The sequence below is a fragment of the Thamnophis sirtalis genome, unplaced genomic scaffold (assembly GCF_051295495.1).
Source record: "Thamnophis sirtalis isolate CommonGarterSnake01/CBP01778 unplaced genomic scaffold, rThaSir2_p1.2 scaffold_12, whole genome shotgun sequence".
NCBI classification, from domain to species: Eukaryota; Metazoa; Chordata; class Lepidosauria; order Squamata; family Natricidae; genus Thamnophis; species Thamnophis sirtalis.
The window spans coordinates 39,699,244-39,718,332 of NW_028261392.1; the positions used below are offsets into that span (position 1 = coordinate 39,699,244).

At 36.6% G+C, this 19,089-nt stretch overlaps 1 protein-coding gene across 1 annotated transcript in view; it reads right to left on the reverse strand.

Moving 5' to 3' along the window:
- DHRSX (dehydrogenase/reductase X-linked) overlaps positions 1–16,496 on the reverse strand; it is a 154,411-nt gene extending 137,915 nt beyond the window's left edge. Inside the window, exon 1 of the mRNA XM_087726653.1 lies at positions 15,938–16,496. The gene's annotated coding sequence lies outside the window, so the exon portion shown is untranslated. The remainder of the gene's footprint in view (positions 1–15,937) is intronic.
- Positions 16,497–19,089: the final 2,593 nt, after the last annotated feature.

Sequence of the window (19,089 nt, forward strand, 5' to 3'; positions counted from 1 at the left end):
GCCCCCCCTCCCCCCCCCGCGTCAATGGTGTCCCTCTTTACCAATCTGAAAATCTGGTCACCTTAATGTAGGATCTAAATTGAGATAATGTGGGAAAAGGCAATTTGATTATGCAGATGTAGGTTACAAGTGTGACAGATTATAAGTACCTTGTTTATTAAAGCATGGTTATTGAGAGCTTTTGAGCTAGCCTAATACCTTTTGAGAATTGGCAATGCCTTGCTGGATTGTGCTGTTAAAATTTGGGTTTTTTCCAAAATCGCTACTTTGAGCTATACAGTTGGTTGGAAGATTGGAATGCTCTAATATTACTTTGTGCTTGTTTTAGATCATTGTGTAAAAATATGTGTCCACTAATTTTGGGAAGCAAACTTTTACCTTTTTATCTTTAGATAAATCCATAAAGAAATCACTGGCAGATGATGGCAAATATTAAATTAGAGGACCAGCAAACGAAAGTATCTCTAATGTGGTTGAAATTGTGGAGCCTGTGATTGTACTGTTGATGTAAATATGGACACAAAGAAGATAACATGTATACCTCTCATGTCAGCATTACTATCCTGTTGTCTTTTGTTACTTGTTGCTGAGTACTGTTTTTTGTTACTTGTGACTTCAGTTGCTGAGTGTACTATAGGCCCGTTCTATTGTTTAATTTTTTGTGTGTCTTGTCTTTAATTGGAATTAAGCCAGGCAATAGGAAACCAATGAAATCAACAGAGAATTCAATGCAGCAGATCAGTTTCCACCAGCACCTATTAAAAAACAAATTCCAAAGGCAGAACAACAACACCATAAGGCATTACCTCCAATTCAAATCGGTCAAGCAATCTACTAGGCAAGGCCCTTCTCCTTATCAAGTAATGGACAGCAAGCCCACAGCTCCTGTGGGCTTTGCTTGTGAGAATCAACCTGAAGCAGATTCTCACAAGCAAATTCCAGATGCTGACTGGCTTAATACACAACAACTATATTTTGATTTAATGATTGCTTGTTAAATGAAGTATATAAGCGGAGTTCACATTTGTATTAAATCTAAACCAATTTGCAGTTTAGTGCAATGTAAGAAAACTGTGTCATATTTTCTGGAATCTAGTGGTAGGACATTCTATACAACAACTATGGCATAAGTAATGCTTATTGTAAACATTCAATAGCTTCCTGAAATTCAGACTAATATTCTGATTAAAAATAATAATTAAGACATCCATCTAATATTCATTCAATAAATGAATCTGATCTTGAAAGAAAATAGCACTGATAATATGTATTAAGATGTTCCTTCCCATCAGAAGCAAATCCATGCTTATAAATCAAAACAAGTTATTATGAAGCCCTCAAAGGCTCTGAAAATCCTGGATAGCAGCAGAACATAATTAACGGGTAAAGGTATCAGAAATTAATTACGAGGCCTCTTTCTTCAAGTGTCAAAAATAAATTAATTAAAATAGGGAGTGAAAGAATACATAGAAAATATGATGATGGATTCAGTGGGTTAAAGTTACATACATGTGGTCCCAAAGTATTCAGGAAATTTCTAAGATCTCATTTCCAGTGCATCATTTCCAAACAATTGTGATATTAAATAAAGCATTCACTCACTTCCCTGGTGACATTAACCTGTCATTCTAAAAAAATAGAAATGACCTATGTAATTATTTTCCCCACAAGGGGGGGGGGGGGATAATGCAAAAATAGCACTAGTCAAGGACTAGATATTTTGTATTTATTTTGTATTTCTTTCATTTAAGTGTTTTTAACAATATGACCTAGAAAATAGTGTTGCAGAACTGAGCATTTCTCTTGCGCTTCTAGCTTAGGTAGTAATCGCCAGAATTCTAATAATTATCTGGATTTTTAGAAATCCAAATAGTTTGCCCAATTTAAAAAGTGAAACATAAAACTATACTTAGGACAATTTGTTAACTAGGAAAGTATCAGATAGTCCTCGACGTATAAGCACAATTGAACCCAACATTTCTGTTACTAAGTAAGACATTTGTTAAATCAGTCTTGCCCTCAATTTATGACCTTTCTTGCCACAGTTAAGTGAATCACAGCAGTTGTTAAGTTAGTAACATGATTGTTAAGTGAATCTGGCTTCCCCATTGACTTTGCTTGTCAGAATCACAAAAGATGATTGCATGATCCCGGGATGTTGCAACTATAATAATTATGAGTCAGTTGCAAAGCATCCAAATTTTGATCACAGGACCATGAGGCTGCTGCAAGGGTCGTAAAATGTGAAAAACAATCATAAGTCACATTTTTCAGTGCCATTTTAATTTTGAACAATCGCTAAATGAACTGTTGTAAATCGAGGACTACCTGTATGTCAGAGCTGTCAAACACCAGGCCTGCAGGTCGAATGCATAATGCACTGGCCACGCCAGGGGTGGGTTCCTACCGGTCCTTGCCGGTCCTTGCGGACCGGTTGGTCAGTGAACCCGGAAGCAGTACCGGTCCTGGCCCCTGTCGTTGCAAAGCATCCTTGCCGACAAGGCAGCGCGACCCACGGCATATAGAAACAGCAAAAGAAGGAACAGGAGAGGAGTTCTAAGTGGGGCTTTTCAAGCAGCCGAACTCCTCTCCTGTCCCATTCTTTTGCTGTTTGAACAAGCCGTGCGGGTTGCACTCCCTTTTCTTTCACAGCCACCTCGTTTCCAATTGGGGGAGGGGGGAAGAAATCAATTTTTTCATCCCTCTCCATGGATCCCCACCCCAATTGGAAATGAGCTGGCTATGAAAGACAAGGCAGCGCGACCCGCTCGGCATGTAAAAACAGCAAAAGAAGGAACAGGAGAGGAGTTCCACGCGGGGCTTTCAAACAGCCGAATTCCTCTCCTGTCCCTTCTTTTGCTGTTTGAACAAGCCACGCGGGTTACACTCCCGGAGCCTTCAGAACTTGTTCTCATTTGCCCGGGCTTGTGTAGAGGCTTCACTCTCCAGGCCTGTAATTGTGCAGGCTGTGTGTGCACACATATGTTTTCCACGGGGGTCACGGATGGGCTCTGGGGCCGTGGCTGGAACATGAGGAACGTGAGGGGGACCAGCGGGGCCTCATCCTTCTGAAGAGGATACCCAAAGAGGGTAGATGTGGTGGCATTGATCTTGGGATGTTCTGCGGAGCCCCCAGGGAAGAACGCCGCTGCCAGGTACTTTTAACCATATATTTTGCTCCCATGTCTGCAGAATGCTGCAAAAAACCATGAATACAGGCCAGTTGTTGAGTGTTTCAAATGTGATTAGAACACTCAACAAAGTGACCACAGTATGTGTGTGTGTGTCTGTTTCTGTGTCTATGTGTGTGTGTGTGATAGAGACAGACAGACAGACAGAGGAACAGAGAGATAGAGGGAATGAGAGACAGACACAGACACAGAGGGAGGGAGGAGAGAGATACACACAGAGACAGACAGATAGACAGACAGACACAGAGAGAGAATCACATAGAGAGACACGGAGGGAGAGAGGGAGAGGCAAAGAGCCACACACACACACACACACACACACACACAGACTCACACAGACAAAGAAAGAAAGAGAGAGAGAGAGAGAGAGAGATGAAAGAAAAAAAGGGACAGGGAGACAAAAGGAAGGAGAGAGAGAAAGAAAGAAAACACATGGCCGGCAAGCCACTCCCACCAGGTCACATGGCCGGCAAGCCACTCCCACACCCACAGAGTAGATTCCAAAATTTTTTGAAACCCACCACTGGGCCACGCCCAGTTTAGCAAAGGGAAAAATGTCCTGATATGTCATGTGACACTGTGATGACATGTGTTTGACATCCCTGCTGTATGTCATTGAAACTATTTATATCAATCCCATCATAACATCATTGCATAATGATACATCATTAGTTTGCATCATTTTACATTATTACACAAATTAGGCAAAATGATGCTATTATGAAAAACAAATAAATACAAAAACACAATTTGCATGAGAACAAACCAATATGGAAAATATAGCATTAATACTGTTTGATAATGACACCATTGTGCTCATTACATAAATCATTTTGAAATATCTTCACTACATATTATATCCTTTGAACTGAGGCCAGCGCTACATTTTAAAATACTATATTTAGTTTTCTAGAAGTTTATTAATGACACTAAATCCATATACAATTGGTTTCCAACTGCAAACAATTAGCTTAAAGCAAGCTTACTCCTAATCAAACATAGCCCCCACACTTAGAAAAATCTGTCATAGCAATAATTATATACAGTCTTCAACGTATGACCAGAGTAGGGACCAGACATCTTGCTGTTAAGCAGTGCAATTATTAAGCATATGGTTGCAACCAATTTTATCACCTTTTTTGCTGAAGTCATTAAGCAAATCATGCTGTTCCTCATTTACTTTGCTCCTTGGAAGCCAGCTGGGAAGATTGTAGATGGCCATCGTAAGAACCCTGGAGTGTTGCAACCATCATAAATACATGCTGGTTGTCAAGTGTCCAAATTGTGATTGTGACACTGCAAGGATGCTGCAATGGTTGCAAGTGCAAAGATCAGTCATAAGTCACTTTTTTCAGCACTGCTGTAACTTTAAATGATAACTGAATGGTCGCAAAGTAAAGACCACCTGTAATCATACATATATAAAATAGCAATGAAAGGGTTAATTTTTGCTCTTGTGAGTATTGCCTAATTGAGTGTCAGGTGCAAGGAACCAGAACCACACTCTGAACTGTTCAGAGAAGTTTCTTTATTGCTCTATGCCTATATACAGGAATATCACCACACTAACTGTACTCTCTCTAGAGAACAATCCCCTGAGGGATTCTATGCAAGCCAGTCCCTTAACTCCACCCTTTCACATCAACTGCAGATTCCACTACATTATATTTTCAATTAATTTCATTAATGTAACTCAATTTACATTGAATTCAATGTGATCCAGTTACAATTCAATTTATCAGTGCAACACAAGTTTTCGAAGCATGTGATTTTAAAATCCTCCTGTAAACAAATCTGGATTCACATACATTATCCAGTAGAAAAGCATCAACCTTTTCCTATTTCAGTTAAGTAACATAATGTACAGCACAGAAAAGAAGTGAGAAAGAAAAGGCAGAAGACATTAAAGACATTATTTAAAAAAATTTTTAAAAATACAGTTAGATGCATTTTTCCATGCCATTGCAAGTTTCAAATCATTCTTGCTTTACCACCTTGATACCTTCAAAACTCTTTCTTTAAGAACTCACCAAGTGCATCCAAATATCTTCTATCTTTCCTTCTTCTTAGCTCATATCCAGTTCCTTTTGCTATTTGAAGTTTATTCACTCTCTCAATATGGCCAAAGTACCTCAGTGTACTTTTTTGTTTATAGTAGTCCTATTTTTGATCCACATTCATTTATCATCCTGTTCTTATCAACATTTACTACTGAATTCAACTTGATATTAAGTTTATTCTCATCAATGCTTATAGTAATTAGAAAATACAGTAATATGTCACATTCACACCTAAAGTTGTTCTCTCAAGTAATTTTTTATTCCTGGCAGCTGCTGTCTGTATTATTCAAGAGTCATTGCCTTCTTCCTAGAGCTGAGAGAGAGCTGAGAGAGAATGACTGGTCCAAATTCACACAACTGGCCTCATTTCTACATTAGGATAAGAACTCACAGTCTCCTAGTTTGTCGCCCAGTGCCCTACCAACAAGAATCAGTGGTTTCATCCATACATGTTTATAATCTTATAATACAAACTTGCTAGTCAATTTTTACAGTATTGCATTCAATAATTTCAATGTAAGCATTTAAAATTGCATTCTGCTCTTCATTCCTTTTTCCAAATTTGATAAGTGTAATTAAATGGGGTGATCTTACTTCACTAATTCATTTCCTTATTATGACTCATTTAAACTACAGAAATGCAATTTGTTTAGAGTGATGATGCAAATAATTATATACTTGTGTTAAACATTGTCGTGTTCAATGCTGGGGTGATGCAATGGTTAGAATGCAATATTGCAGACCAATTCTGATCAGCTGAAGGTTGACTCAGCCTCAACCCCTCCAAGGTCGGTAAAATTAGGACCCAGATTTTGAGGGGCAATATGCTGACTCTTTAAACCACTTCACAAAGCATTGTGAAGCAGTGTCTAATTGCTATTGCGATGCAAGTAATATATACCTGTCATTATTTGGATATAATTTATGCTTATTACAGCTGTCTGTTTAGCTCCTCCCCCTTTAAAGTCCTCTTCTGAAAATTAACTAAGAAAGCACTGTTTAGGTTTCATCTGTGGATCTCACTGCTTATACAACATAAGGTGCTCTATCACTGGAAGTTTTTAAGAAGAGATTGGACAGACATTTGTATAGGGGATTGGACTAGAAGTCTTTTCCAACATCTCTCTTTGATAAGTTTCCAGTAGTACTTTGATTAGGAAATTGTCATGGAGAGCTATATTACTTATTCGCTATATGATAGCAACTAAGGTCATACTGCTTTTTAAACTGTCTTGAAATGAAATACTGTACTTTTTATTATTTTATTGTTCTGCTTGATTGAGTCTAGTTTGTTATAATTTTTCTCTACTTTTTTTTCTTGCTTTTTTACAGATAGTCCTCAATTTACAACCACAATTGAGCCCAGAATTTCTGTTGCTAAGTGAGACATTTGTTGAGTTGTGCCCCATTTTATGATCAATCTTGCCACTGTTAAGTGAATCACTGCTCTTGTTAAACAATTAATCAATGCAACATCTTCTAAATATGTGAAACAATTTCCATCATGCCAACCATCATAATTCAGCACATCCACAGGACAATGGTAACTAGTGTGACTAGTTTAGAAATTATCTCAGAAGTAGAGTAATGGCAACCTGATGTCTAGAGTTCATTTGATGACCTTGATTGGTAATTAGCACTGTCAATGCTAATGTGGCTTTCCTTCACCAAATAAAACTAAATAGGACTTCAAAGATACCATGAAAATCTCAAAAAACATAATCAATGTTAGCATTATATAAATTTTCCTTCCATGAGACATGAGTTCTGTTTCCCATTTCAAAGAGAGGAAAACTAAATCTTGAACGAGAGGAAAACTTAAACTTTACATTATCTGGGACTGACATTATCTTTTATAAGTTAAGCTATTGACAGTGCTACTGAAGTATATCTTGATCACATCAGACAAGAATGAGCTCAAGCCAGCACAAATACATGTCAAGCTGCTTACCAAAATATTTTCAAATTTATTTTAATATTTATATGCTGTTTTCAGAAATGGCCACTTTCTTTCTGAAACTGTTGGAATTATTTTGAAGCTTGACATATGATACCTAAACAACTAGCTAACATAAATACTTATACTTAGCCAGTTCAATCCAGTTCAGTTAATTACAGTCATAGACCAGAGACCAGAAGAAATAAAAACACTCAGTGAATATCCAATTAAAAATTCTAGAATAAAATAATAAATAACAGATAAATCCAATCTACATTAAAATCCAATCTGTCAGTTCCTGGATGTTTTACTTAGCCAATGTTTTATGTTAATAATAGTGGGATTAGGTTTAGCTCCCTGCCTCAACTTTAAATATCTTGTACAGAATGCAAGTTAGTACTTCTTTGGCTTCTTATCACAATGTTTCCTACTTTGGAATATCTCAGTAGTACTAAGACATCATTTAGTGCACATTTATCTCTAGACATTGGGGGACATTTAAAAAGCCTTTCTGAAGCTTGCATTAATTGGGTAGCCCCTGGGCAACGGTGTTGTCACCAGCAAATCCTTTCAATCCAAAGCACTCTTTGGTTAGCTTTGTAGGTTATTCTGTCACAAATACAGAACAGACCTTGTCATCAAGAACAACTGTATTTTTAAAAAAGTAGAAACAAGTTTATTTTATCTTGTGTCTTTCAGGATTATGAATATAAAGTCTGATCAATTACTCAATCAATAAGCAAATAATTCTTTTCTTTTCAGGAAGGTGGCTGATGGTATATGATCTAATTTACTTCAGCAATAAGTGACTAAGTGCACATTCCTTAACACTTCAGTAGCTGTAATGTTAAGCCAGTGAGAGCCTTTTTGTGCCCATATTTTATCTTTACTGATACCATGTTTCCATTAACCTCCCACTTAGCCCAAAATCCCCATTGGGCTCAACAGAATGGTATTGCTGTATGAAATAAAAACAAGTCATTAAAAAAGAGTCTGATTATCAACAGCGCTTTAATCCTTGTTCAATATACATATCTCATAAGAGTGGCAGTGATAACTTGTTATCTTTCTAAATGCATTAAATTAAAAAGGGCTTTCAAATAAAACTATTCTACATGTTGAATTGTGTCAATTTATTTCCCCTAAAGACTATTATAATGAAACTTTTATTATTGTACTTTCAATCAAAAAATTTGTCAGATACATTTGTCAAGTGGTTATTAATAGGGACTTATTAAGAGTACAATCTATATAATAATAAATGGCATATTACATAAATGTTTTATATATATGAATTTCATACTCATGAAACATTACGCATTACTGGAAATACCTCAAATCTTTTTCTATACAGTTCCTAGAAATAATGTATTAAAAAATTGCACAGAATTACTTCCTTATGCATCTCTTAGATTAATTTTGCTATTTATTTAACTGATTATTGCATTGCTCCTTTCATATTCTGTATGTAAAGCTGTACTTCTAAGACCCACAATCCACAACCAATTTTCATGATCAAAGCACTGTAATGTGTAATATGTTATACTCAAATGTTAACAAATCAGACTTCAATACTTTCCAATGAGGAAACTTGCTATGTCAGGAGCCTCAAAACAGTATTAACTACATTCACACATGTTAAATTACAATGCTTTTTATTTGATTTTGACTTAGCATGTGTGAATCTATCCTCTGTGGCAGGGGTGGGTTCTGGCAGGCACTACTGTTGGTTCACTTGTGTGCATGCTGTGTATGCATGCCTAGTGCAATTAAAATTGGTCTGCACATGCACAGAACTGAAAAACAAGATGGCGGTGCCTATGGCACTGTCCAGAGAACTGGTTCAGGAGCTTGGCAGGCCTGGGTTTCTGACAGTTCCTGTGATCCAGGTTGCCAAACCACTACCATTTCAGCCAAACCAGTCCAAATTGGTAGGAACCCACCACTGCTCTGTGGTTTGTAAATTATGGATCATAGCTTAATATATGTATATCTTTCAAGTTGTGACTTAATCAACAAATTGTGGTTTAAAACATTAATGTCATCATGAACATAATGGTTTATTGAACTAAAATTGCATCACATATCTGAGGACAACCGTACCTGCATGTTAAAAACCAGGGACAGATTTAAATTCTAACAAATTTTGGACATTCCTCCATTATCATTTAAGAAAATAATCTCATCATCAATTCACATAGAAACTATAGTAAACATATGTTTACTTCTGTCATATTCTCATTGTATGCCAATAAATAATAATAAAATACGAATCATGAGTAAAAGATTATGAAGTCTCCATATTAGGAATCCTGTAGAAAAAAATAATTCTAAGGGGGAAACATTTTGGGTAATCTTATCCTATTTTTCTTCAAGTAAAAAATATCTGTGTGGTTTTGGTTTTTTGCACTCCCATGGCTTTTATGCATCCACAGTTCAGTAAACCTAGTGGAAGAAGTGCCTGATGTCAATCAAATGAGAAATTGTATTTTACAAATCTATTAAATTTTGTCCATTACATGCAAAGTCCGCTAAGGCAAGGTGGCAAATCAAGAGTTCAGTTCCCTGAAGATCAGTATAATCTTCCTTGCACAAATAGTAACATCATTTCTGTGAATACCAGAAATGCTTAAGGCTTAAATCAAACTAAGTAATAACATTTATCTACTTTAATAAATCTGACAACTTATTTACTGAACTGTAACAACTCATTTGCATACTTTGCAAAATCTGTCTTCTATGTAAGTTGCAACTTAATATATAACACGAGATGATATTTCTGAAAGTTTTCAAAATGCCGCTAGTATAATGATAAATTCAAAGTCTTATTTCAAAGACTCATTCATAGGAGTACAGTACTACAAACTGAGCTACAAAAGGTCAGATCCTGACAAATCAAGCTCTGTTTTATGCACTGAGGCATGAATAACTATATAATGTAGTTTATCTTATAAAATACTCCATGCACAGATACTGAAAAAAGTTACATGTATTAAAGTAAAATTTAATAATGTTCAGTTTTCAGTACAAATGTTTGTTAAAAGCTCACCAGAATGCTTTAAAAATTCCTGCCAATCTATTTGAAGAAAATATAGGCAATTGCTAACTTTGTTTCTATATTCTATATAATAAATACAAAAAAGAGTATGACAGGAAACAATCCAAGAATTAATTTCACATGAGCTTTAGAAGCTAAAACCACCTATTCAATTATTTTTTATTATTTAAAACCAGGTGTTACTCACCTTAGTAAAAAATTAAAAAAATGTCAGAAATAAGTTCTATTGAACTAAATGGAACTCACTCTCCAAAGCTGTGCTTAAAAAATATTCTAGTACTAACTATGCAAATATTTTAGAACGAACTAGTACAAGCACCGTGATGATTTGAGAACTTTTATTACTGATATGTTATAATTGGTAAAGATTGCTACTAGTCCAACTGGTAATGCTTTAGTCATAGGAAAAGACCACTAAAACTCTTAGCTTTGTGGTACCCAATATGACATTCTGAGGTGCCCAAAAGTATGTCACTTGCTATGTTATCAGATTCCCAATTCCAATCAATTTAGCATTAAAAAGTAGGTAACACATTCATAAATCATTGCATGTTTGGTAACTGATAATGTACTCATAGCAATTCTGTTTTTGAATATCTAGCTTCGCAACAAATTCCTTTGCAATTTGCAGAGATAAGTGGGTGATGGAGTTGCAAATCAGAAGATGACAACTTTAGGAACCGTTTTCCAAATTATATTCAAGGATGAGAAAGGAACTAGAAGTTCTGGGAGTTTTGGAAGTGTCAGTAGAAGGGAGAGCATCAAGAACCCTCTGAACTGGAATCTGAGAATAACTACCCTTTCAGGGAGCCAGACTAGAATTGGTTTTAGTGCTGCAGTAGGGAAATAGTGACAGGATAGCGATAACCTATGGACCTTAAGGAATGTATTAAAAACTGACTTTGTAGTCTCTACTATTCTGTATCTTACCCAAATTCTCCTCAATTAGGTTACACTTTAGGTTTATATAATTTCAGATCCCTCAGTTGTGGCAGAACAAAAGTATACTAAAGGAAAAGATCATCACAACAAGGATGTTTCATGACAGAGCTATAATTTGAATATTACACTAAAGGTTAGTCAGCAGGAAGAATAGCTCAGTGGAAGGACAAGATAACAACTTATAAGTATTCTTTTTATAAAGTAAAATCTGTCAAAGTATGCAGCTAGTAACTAGAATTGGAAGTGAGGGATACGAAATAGTCACTTTTATAAATTATCAATATCCCATCAATGCTATTCTACACTAACACTAAATGTTCCTCACCCATTTCCACTCCTGAATCATCACATACCCATCAGTTTGCTTACTAATCCAAAATGGGTGATTTCATTGGTTTCAAATGCTACCAACTTGAATAATTTACTTTGTTTTTATTTAAGCATTTTAATCATTCCTGCAGGTGTGTTTCAGAGAAGATATTTAAGTTCTGATCATACAATTGCATATTATAAAATAAAAAGGTTATTTGATGGTTTCCTTTACATTTTACATTGTTTAAAGTTTTCTAAGTATTTTATATGTACCAGTAATTCCAATATATACTGCAAAATATACCTTCCAACAGCACCTACTCATCCAGTAAGATCAAGTATGGCAGCTGTCTGTATATTTTTCCTCAGTGAGTGCACTCTCTATAGTTGCTCCCTCAACATTAAATAGCCATTCCCTTTTGGGATTAGAAAGTCTATTAAGACCTGGATGTTTAACCAGGCCTGATGTTGGTTTTGACTGAAGTAGCAATAAGCTACTTAGATAAGTAGGTAAGTAAGAAAGTATGTTAATAAAGTTGACTCTAGGAAAATAAATTTCTAGTTCTGCATATTTAATAGCTTTATAGCGAGATGGAATTCAACTTGATTTTTCCTGTCCCTTGGCATGTTGGAAAAAAAGGAAGACCCAAGAAGTATGCAGCTCTTAAAGTCATAATAGAGCCTGTCAAGAGATAAATTACAATGTCTCTAAGAAAATCATAATTATAGGTAATGGCTGATAGTGTAGGACTAGAAAAGAACATCACTAATATCTTTTATATGTCACTTTTCCTCAAAACTCAAAGGATCATAAATAAAATGATTTTATTTCTTTTTTCAGTACAGCTCTGAAAATAAGATTAAACCAGCTGTCTACAACAATATCTGAACAACATATGTGTTGAACTTTAACTCCTTGTCAAATGCATTAGGAAGACATCAGGATGTAGAAATTTGATTAGATTGATAAATGTCTAGCAATATTATTTAATTACACAAATTACTTTATTGCTTCATTTTTCAATTTCCTATGCGATATTCCTATATTTATGACATTCCTGGGAAAAATCAGGAACTAGAAAGATTCAGGTATCATCTTAGGTTGTTTCTGGTACAAGATACTTTACTGTTACAAAAGTTATGTAACTACTTGATAGATATATACTCTTATTAACTCTGCTTTGTACAAAGATCAGTTGAAGTGCAAAAGAGAATATTCTAAACAACATGCTTTTCTCTCACACTGGTACTTTTCTGTATTAAAGATAAAAATTGGATTTACAACTTCAATTCATAACTTCAAGAATATACAAGAAAGTTATCTTTGGATACATTAAAAGTTCCAAAGTATTTCTCAAATAACAGCAGCTGCAATCCTGCTTACATTTTGCTTAAATACAAATTCACATCGATTCTTTTTATGTTTTTAAAAGATACATAATAAAAGCAGAAAACTTAATCTGATATATATGCACATTCAAGATGGATCCTTAAGAGCAAAAATCTTTATACAGTTCTGAATTAGGATATGTTTATAAAACCTGGTTTACTTATTTCTTTAAAAATTCTCTAATACTGAAACAATTGGCAGAATGGTTTATAATAACAATAGTAGTAAGCTCTTACGCATGTTTACTCAGAATTAAGTTCCATGAAGTCTAGTGGCTTTATTTTTATGCAAACATGCACAAAATAGGATTCTTAGGATGCAACCTTATCTGGGTATAAGCCCCAATTAATGTCAAATGCTTTTTTTCCAAAAATATAGATATATATAAGATTGCACTATAAAAATACATTTTCCTTTAATATGTCGCACTGCTTTATCCTAGGATTATATCAAGGTAAATCTTTTAGAATTATGTATTTTTATCTTAAAAAACAATTTCATTGGTGAAGTCCAAAATTGAAAAATAGCTTGATGTGTGAATTATTGTTTTAATCCTTAATATATTATGTTGTAGAAGAAATTTAAGAACAGCTTACCTAGTACTGAAGTAATAAGATATATGCATGAAAACAGAATTTCACAGCCTGTGCAAATTTGAGACTGCTTGATCATGTGTCATGTCTATGAGTTTATTAAAAAAACACAAAAATATCCAAGTATTAGTTTGTTAATGATAATAATGCCTGGGAAAAATGGAGGTAATCTATGAATAGTTAAACTGAGTGATGGCAGATGTTAGCTTTTCCATTTCTCTTATCTTACAGTGCCAGTGGCAAAATCCATTAGAAAATTGTCTTTGGAATCCTCACTTAGCAGGAACAAGAACTGTACAATATAAAATGCTCTTGTATTGAATAATGTCTGTACATTTCCAGGTGGATATATGCAGAACACTTCTGGGAATTGCATGCCTAACACTTGAAAGGTCTTATAAAGACATTGGATGATGTTTCTGTTGTCATTATAACTATGTATTATTCTTGATAACATTCAGGCAGAAGGATTTGTGTCATTGGGAAAAACTGGTTTTCACAAAAGATGCTGTAGTTGTGTTAAACATCTGCTTGTGACCTTCCACATGCTCATAGTCTTGAGCACCAGGCATTTCAGTGGAAAGAGGGAAAGGATAAACAAACAGATTCAGCAGTGAAGTTGCCAGGCATGTAAACACTGATGACATTGCTGCTGCAACCATATTATTTGGCACAATATATTACCAATAATGTCAGAACTGATCCAACCATCCAACTAAAAAAACCTATGACATAATATGGAGCAATATTTAATGACTTATTTCATAAAAGCATATTTCCTGATTCTTCCATTTCTCAAGGCTATATAAACAGGGATTCTAGAGGTAAATCACTTTTAGATAATCCCGTCCAACATCATCAGATCACAATAGTTACACTTTGACCTTTGGCAATTTGAAAAACAACCAATTTCTCCTTTTGACCCCAAAAATGTTTCTCTTAATGACTTATTTCATAAAAGCATATTTCCTGATTCTTCCATTTCTCAAGGCTATATAAACAGGGATTCTAGAGGTAAATCACTTTTAGATAATCCCGTCCAACAACATCAGATCACAATAGTTACACTTTGACCTTTGGCAATTTGAAAAACAACCAATTTCTCCTTTTGACCCCCAAAATGTTTCTCTTAATTAACAGATATGCTGTGCAAGAAACAGTATCTCTGTTTCACGCAGTACATACATAAATTAGGTATATTCCTAGAATATATGCTCTCGTTCTTAAACTCTGTTCTGTTAATTCAGCATGATATTTTATTGCTTTTTCCCATCCCCCAAGCACACACCATTTCATTTCATACCTGCCTTGATTATTTCCTGTATCTTATATTTTCACCTCACACCTCTTATATGGGAGACTGGGTCATGACAATCTGCTGCTATCACAATTACTTCCCCTTATATTAATGCTCATGATCTTTCTTTCATGCTTATGGAAAAATGCATTTTCAATGTGTTTCCAATATATTTGCTATTGAAGGATATATATTCATTGACTTTGCAGTTTGAAAACCCTGTTTTATCCACCTCCCGTTGAATTTGATAGCAAAACTCCAAATGTATTTTAATGAAATGATTTTCATCTACTACAATAGTATGAGAAAGTATAGATTTTTAAAATACTGATAGTTTCAACTGGTTGGACTATTAAAAGGAAAAGAAACAAACAGAAAACTCTTATGCCCCCTCCTCCATCCCAAGACCCTTCAACAGGCTTTTAAAAGTACATATGCAAAACAAGAGTAGGAGAATTATTCCATAATACTTATACCATAAAACATGGGGGGGGGGGAGTTCCTGTTACACTGGAATCCTGAGTGCAGAAGATATAATTTTCAACTGACCTTCTACCTTTTGAATTCACAAAGTGTTTTGTTCTTTCTGCCAAATGGACTTAGCTTTATGGTCTGTTTAGCAGTGCAGTTACCTTCTGCATACCAATTTAGGGGCTGTGAAGACACTCTAACAGTCCTTGATAACAGCCTTGCACCTTTTCAGTCACACATACATTGATTCTGGATATTTTAAAAGGAGACTTTAAATAAAAAACAACATGACCACAATGGGAAGCTTTTTGTTTTGTTAAGATACCTTTCTTGTTAGATTCCCATTTCTTATTTAATATCATCATATTCGGGTTGAGATCCAGAGTTGCAAGTGGCAGCAGGAGCTATTTTGCATTTTGCATTTTCTTTAAGTTTAAAAACCGTATGGAAAACACAAATAAGGGAAAAGACAAAACCTTGCCATATTCTTAAGCAAACAGATGGGGAGGGGGGGAGGTTGTAAAAGATTGTGGATACATAGGAAACACCATACTCAAAAGTGCCCTATACTGCAGTACTTTCTAACAGACCAAATAAACTAATATTTGTATTTTATTTTTCTGTACTTAATCACATATAAGAAGTTTTGTTTCTTTTCTTTCCATTTGAAAAGGATAGACTCACCAGGTCATCCTGATCCCTGAAGGTCAATCTCGCTCACTTCGACTGTAGTTCTCTAGGACCCCCAGAAATACTTGGTCGTCTTTCTCGCCTTTATTGCCACCACCCCCTTCGTCCTCCACCTTCCTCTGGTTTTCCCCCAGTCAGTCGCTGCTTCTTCTCAGTTCCAGAAGGCAGTGAGAAGTCGCCTGTTAAGCCTTTGCTCAGCATCCGCAATCAGATCCCATGATCGCAATCCACATCTCGGCAGATGTACCAGAGAATCACATATAGGATGAGGAGGATGGCGAAGATGAACAAAGCCACTAGAATCGCCTTGGTCACAGGGGAAATGAGGGACTGCATGACACCCGGGGAGAGCAGCAGCCGAAGGCGATCAGTTGGCAATCAAGACCAAGAAATGCCAGGAATGGAAAGCCCGCTGATGGAATAACCAAGGAGGCGCAGGTGGCAACAGCTGCTGCTGTTACAGCAGCAGCCAAATCAAACGGAGCTTCCCCGGCTGTCTGAAATAGCCCAGTTAAAACCCGGGCTGCATCTGCATTGGTTCGTGCCAAGCTGCCAACCAGAAGGGTGCGAAGCAGAGCCGACGGGCGGGCGGGCTGCACACCAACCTCCCTGTCAGGGCGCCGGAGAAGAGATGGACCCCGCGGGCGCTCGTTCACAAGCCTCCGCTCCCCGGGTCTTGCTGCTGCTGCTGCTGCTGCTGTTTAGATCCGTCGGCTGCGAAGAAGCCGGGAAGCACTTCTTCGGGGAGCAGAGGGGGCAGGCGGAGAGAAGTTAGCACTCCAGAAGGCGCTGCCATGGGCGCCACGCGCTCGCCGCTGTGGTCCCGCGGGTGTCGGAGGAGGGGGGGGCACAAAGAGGATCCACTCTCTTTCCCTCGCCGCTGCGCTCGGCTTTAGTTCAGGGACGCGTTGGAGAGACGCGCCAGGATTCGACGGCTCGGCGCTTACCTTGAAACTTGGACGGCGACGCCGAAGCCGCTTGGAAAGAGCGGCAGCCGCTGGGAAAAACAAGGCGCCCCGAAAGCTGCCTACAGAAAGCCATGAAAGGGCAGGAGCGCGGCAGCCGGGCGGGAAAAACGGAGGAGACGCGCGCCTCGAAGTTCCTTCTGCTCGCCCTGAGGTGCTTCCCCCTCAGTTGAGAGGCGGCGTGCAGCGGGAGCTTCTCAAAGTCTGTGGCGCGTTTTCTGCAGAGGAGGAAGCCGGCTCGCTGCAGAAAGGGAACCTGCCTGATTAGTATTCCACCCAGCAGAGCCTGTTCTCTCTTTTTCCCGCCTCCTTCCCACTCGCCCGCCCGCCCCCCGCTCCTTGTCTCGTCCTTCTCCTCTCGCAAACGCCAGTGCAGCTGGGGAAACCTCGCCTGTTACTGGCGATGCGTGTCTTTCCCTGGGTTGTGACTGTAATTACAGGGGAGTGTGAGAAAAGCTGGGCGCCTATGGATGTAGGGGAGACCTGGGTTTATAATCCCCAACCTCTCGTTGAGTTTAACTTGGGTGTTCTTTCGCTTCAATTTCCGTTAGGCATCTAATGAAACTGCGGCCAGAGGAGGAGAGGAAGAGGTGTTTTTCCCCTCTCTTTCTCTAATACAATAAATAAGGGATAGAACATGAATTGTGTGCTCTGGGCAGTTGTTCAGGCAGATATTTCAGAAATCAAACTACATCCATAGGTTGTTATCCAGATTAATCCAGAAAAAGATGCCCTCATTGGTACAGTGGATTCAAGATGCATGGTACTCATCACAGGTTGATTGCATCACCAGTGAGATGCTGCTTATGCTGTATGCAGACTGAATACTATGGTGTGTTGTGTCACTTGACTTCACCTAATATCAACAGCAATATGAGGAAGGTTCCTTCAGTTGAATTGATGTGCAAATCTGCCCTCTGGAAATTATCCAGTAGGGCTACTCTGCTCTCTCAAGAAATACATTACAGTTGGGGCTGTAAATTGCGATACAGTTGAGAAATAAATATATACTGATAAAAAGAGGAGAATGTATAGAAACTGCATGTGGCCTTACATGTGATGATCATATCTGTGATGTGGTTTATAGTTGTAAGGTGTGGGATAAAGAGGTCCATTTTAATACAATTAATCTTAACTTAGAAAAGCATCTCACTTGGACTTTTTATGTGGATATTTGTATCCCACATGAGTGTGCACAAATTTATATCACAGACTTCTGAATTTGTTTACTTGGTTGTTTATAACACCAGATAATGCAGTTTTTTTCTTTCTGAGTTTCTAATTATTTCCTTAGTATATTTTAGATTGTTGATTCATTATTATATTTGCTTTCTGGTTTGGAGGCTGCTTTTATATTACTTTAAATTCTACTTTATATTAATTATCTACTAATTTGGTGAGGTGAGTTGATATTATGTTTATATTTAATTCTTTAATCCTGTTATCAATTTTAAAAACATCTTTTACAAGTTTAGGAAACTGTGGATAACTCAACAAATGTTATGTTAATAAAAATTTCATTTACCTATTGGTTTAGGGTTTGGAACTGCCAACATGTTGCTTATTTGCCCCTCTATGGAACTATCCAGTTTTATAATGTTATATACAGAAATTCGGTATATTATACAAAGAAATTTTCTATATAGACAGAAATTTAATATGCAATAAAATAAAATGTGATCAGATATGTTTAGAAGAATTCATCCAAAGAATGGTAAAGTAAGCAATATGCCACCCATATTTTAGGTATATATTTTCAATGATATAGAAAAGCTGTAAAACAACATTTTCAAAAATTATTTGAAATAAAATAATATTTGTGTTGCTAAGTAATACCAGAAAGAAATGCACATAATGTTTTGGTGATCTTAAATATTATCATGAGAAAACTACATTTAAATTATTTGAAGTATTAAGAAAGTACTTTTAAATGGGGAAATCTGGTTCAGTCTTCTCTTTCCCAATATATGAAAATAACTTTGATCAGTATATTTAAAAAGTAAGAAAAACTGTCTGGCTATTTTACAGTCATTTAGTTTGTAGATACATTACCTACATTTAGGATACGATGTACATTGTAATAGTAGTAATAATAACAACAGCAGCAAACTGAAACCCTGCTTTGTAGCAGAAATTCTCCTGCATTAGAAACATAATGTTGTAGAATAAACTGAAGGCAGC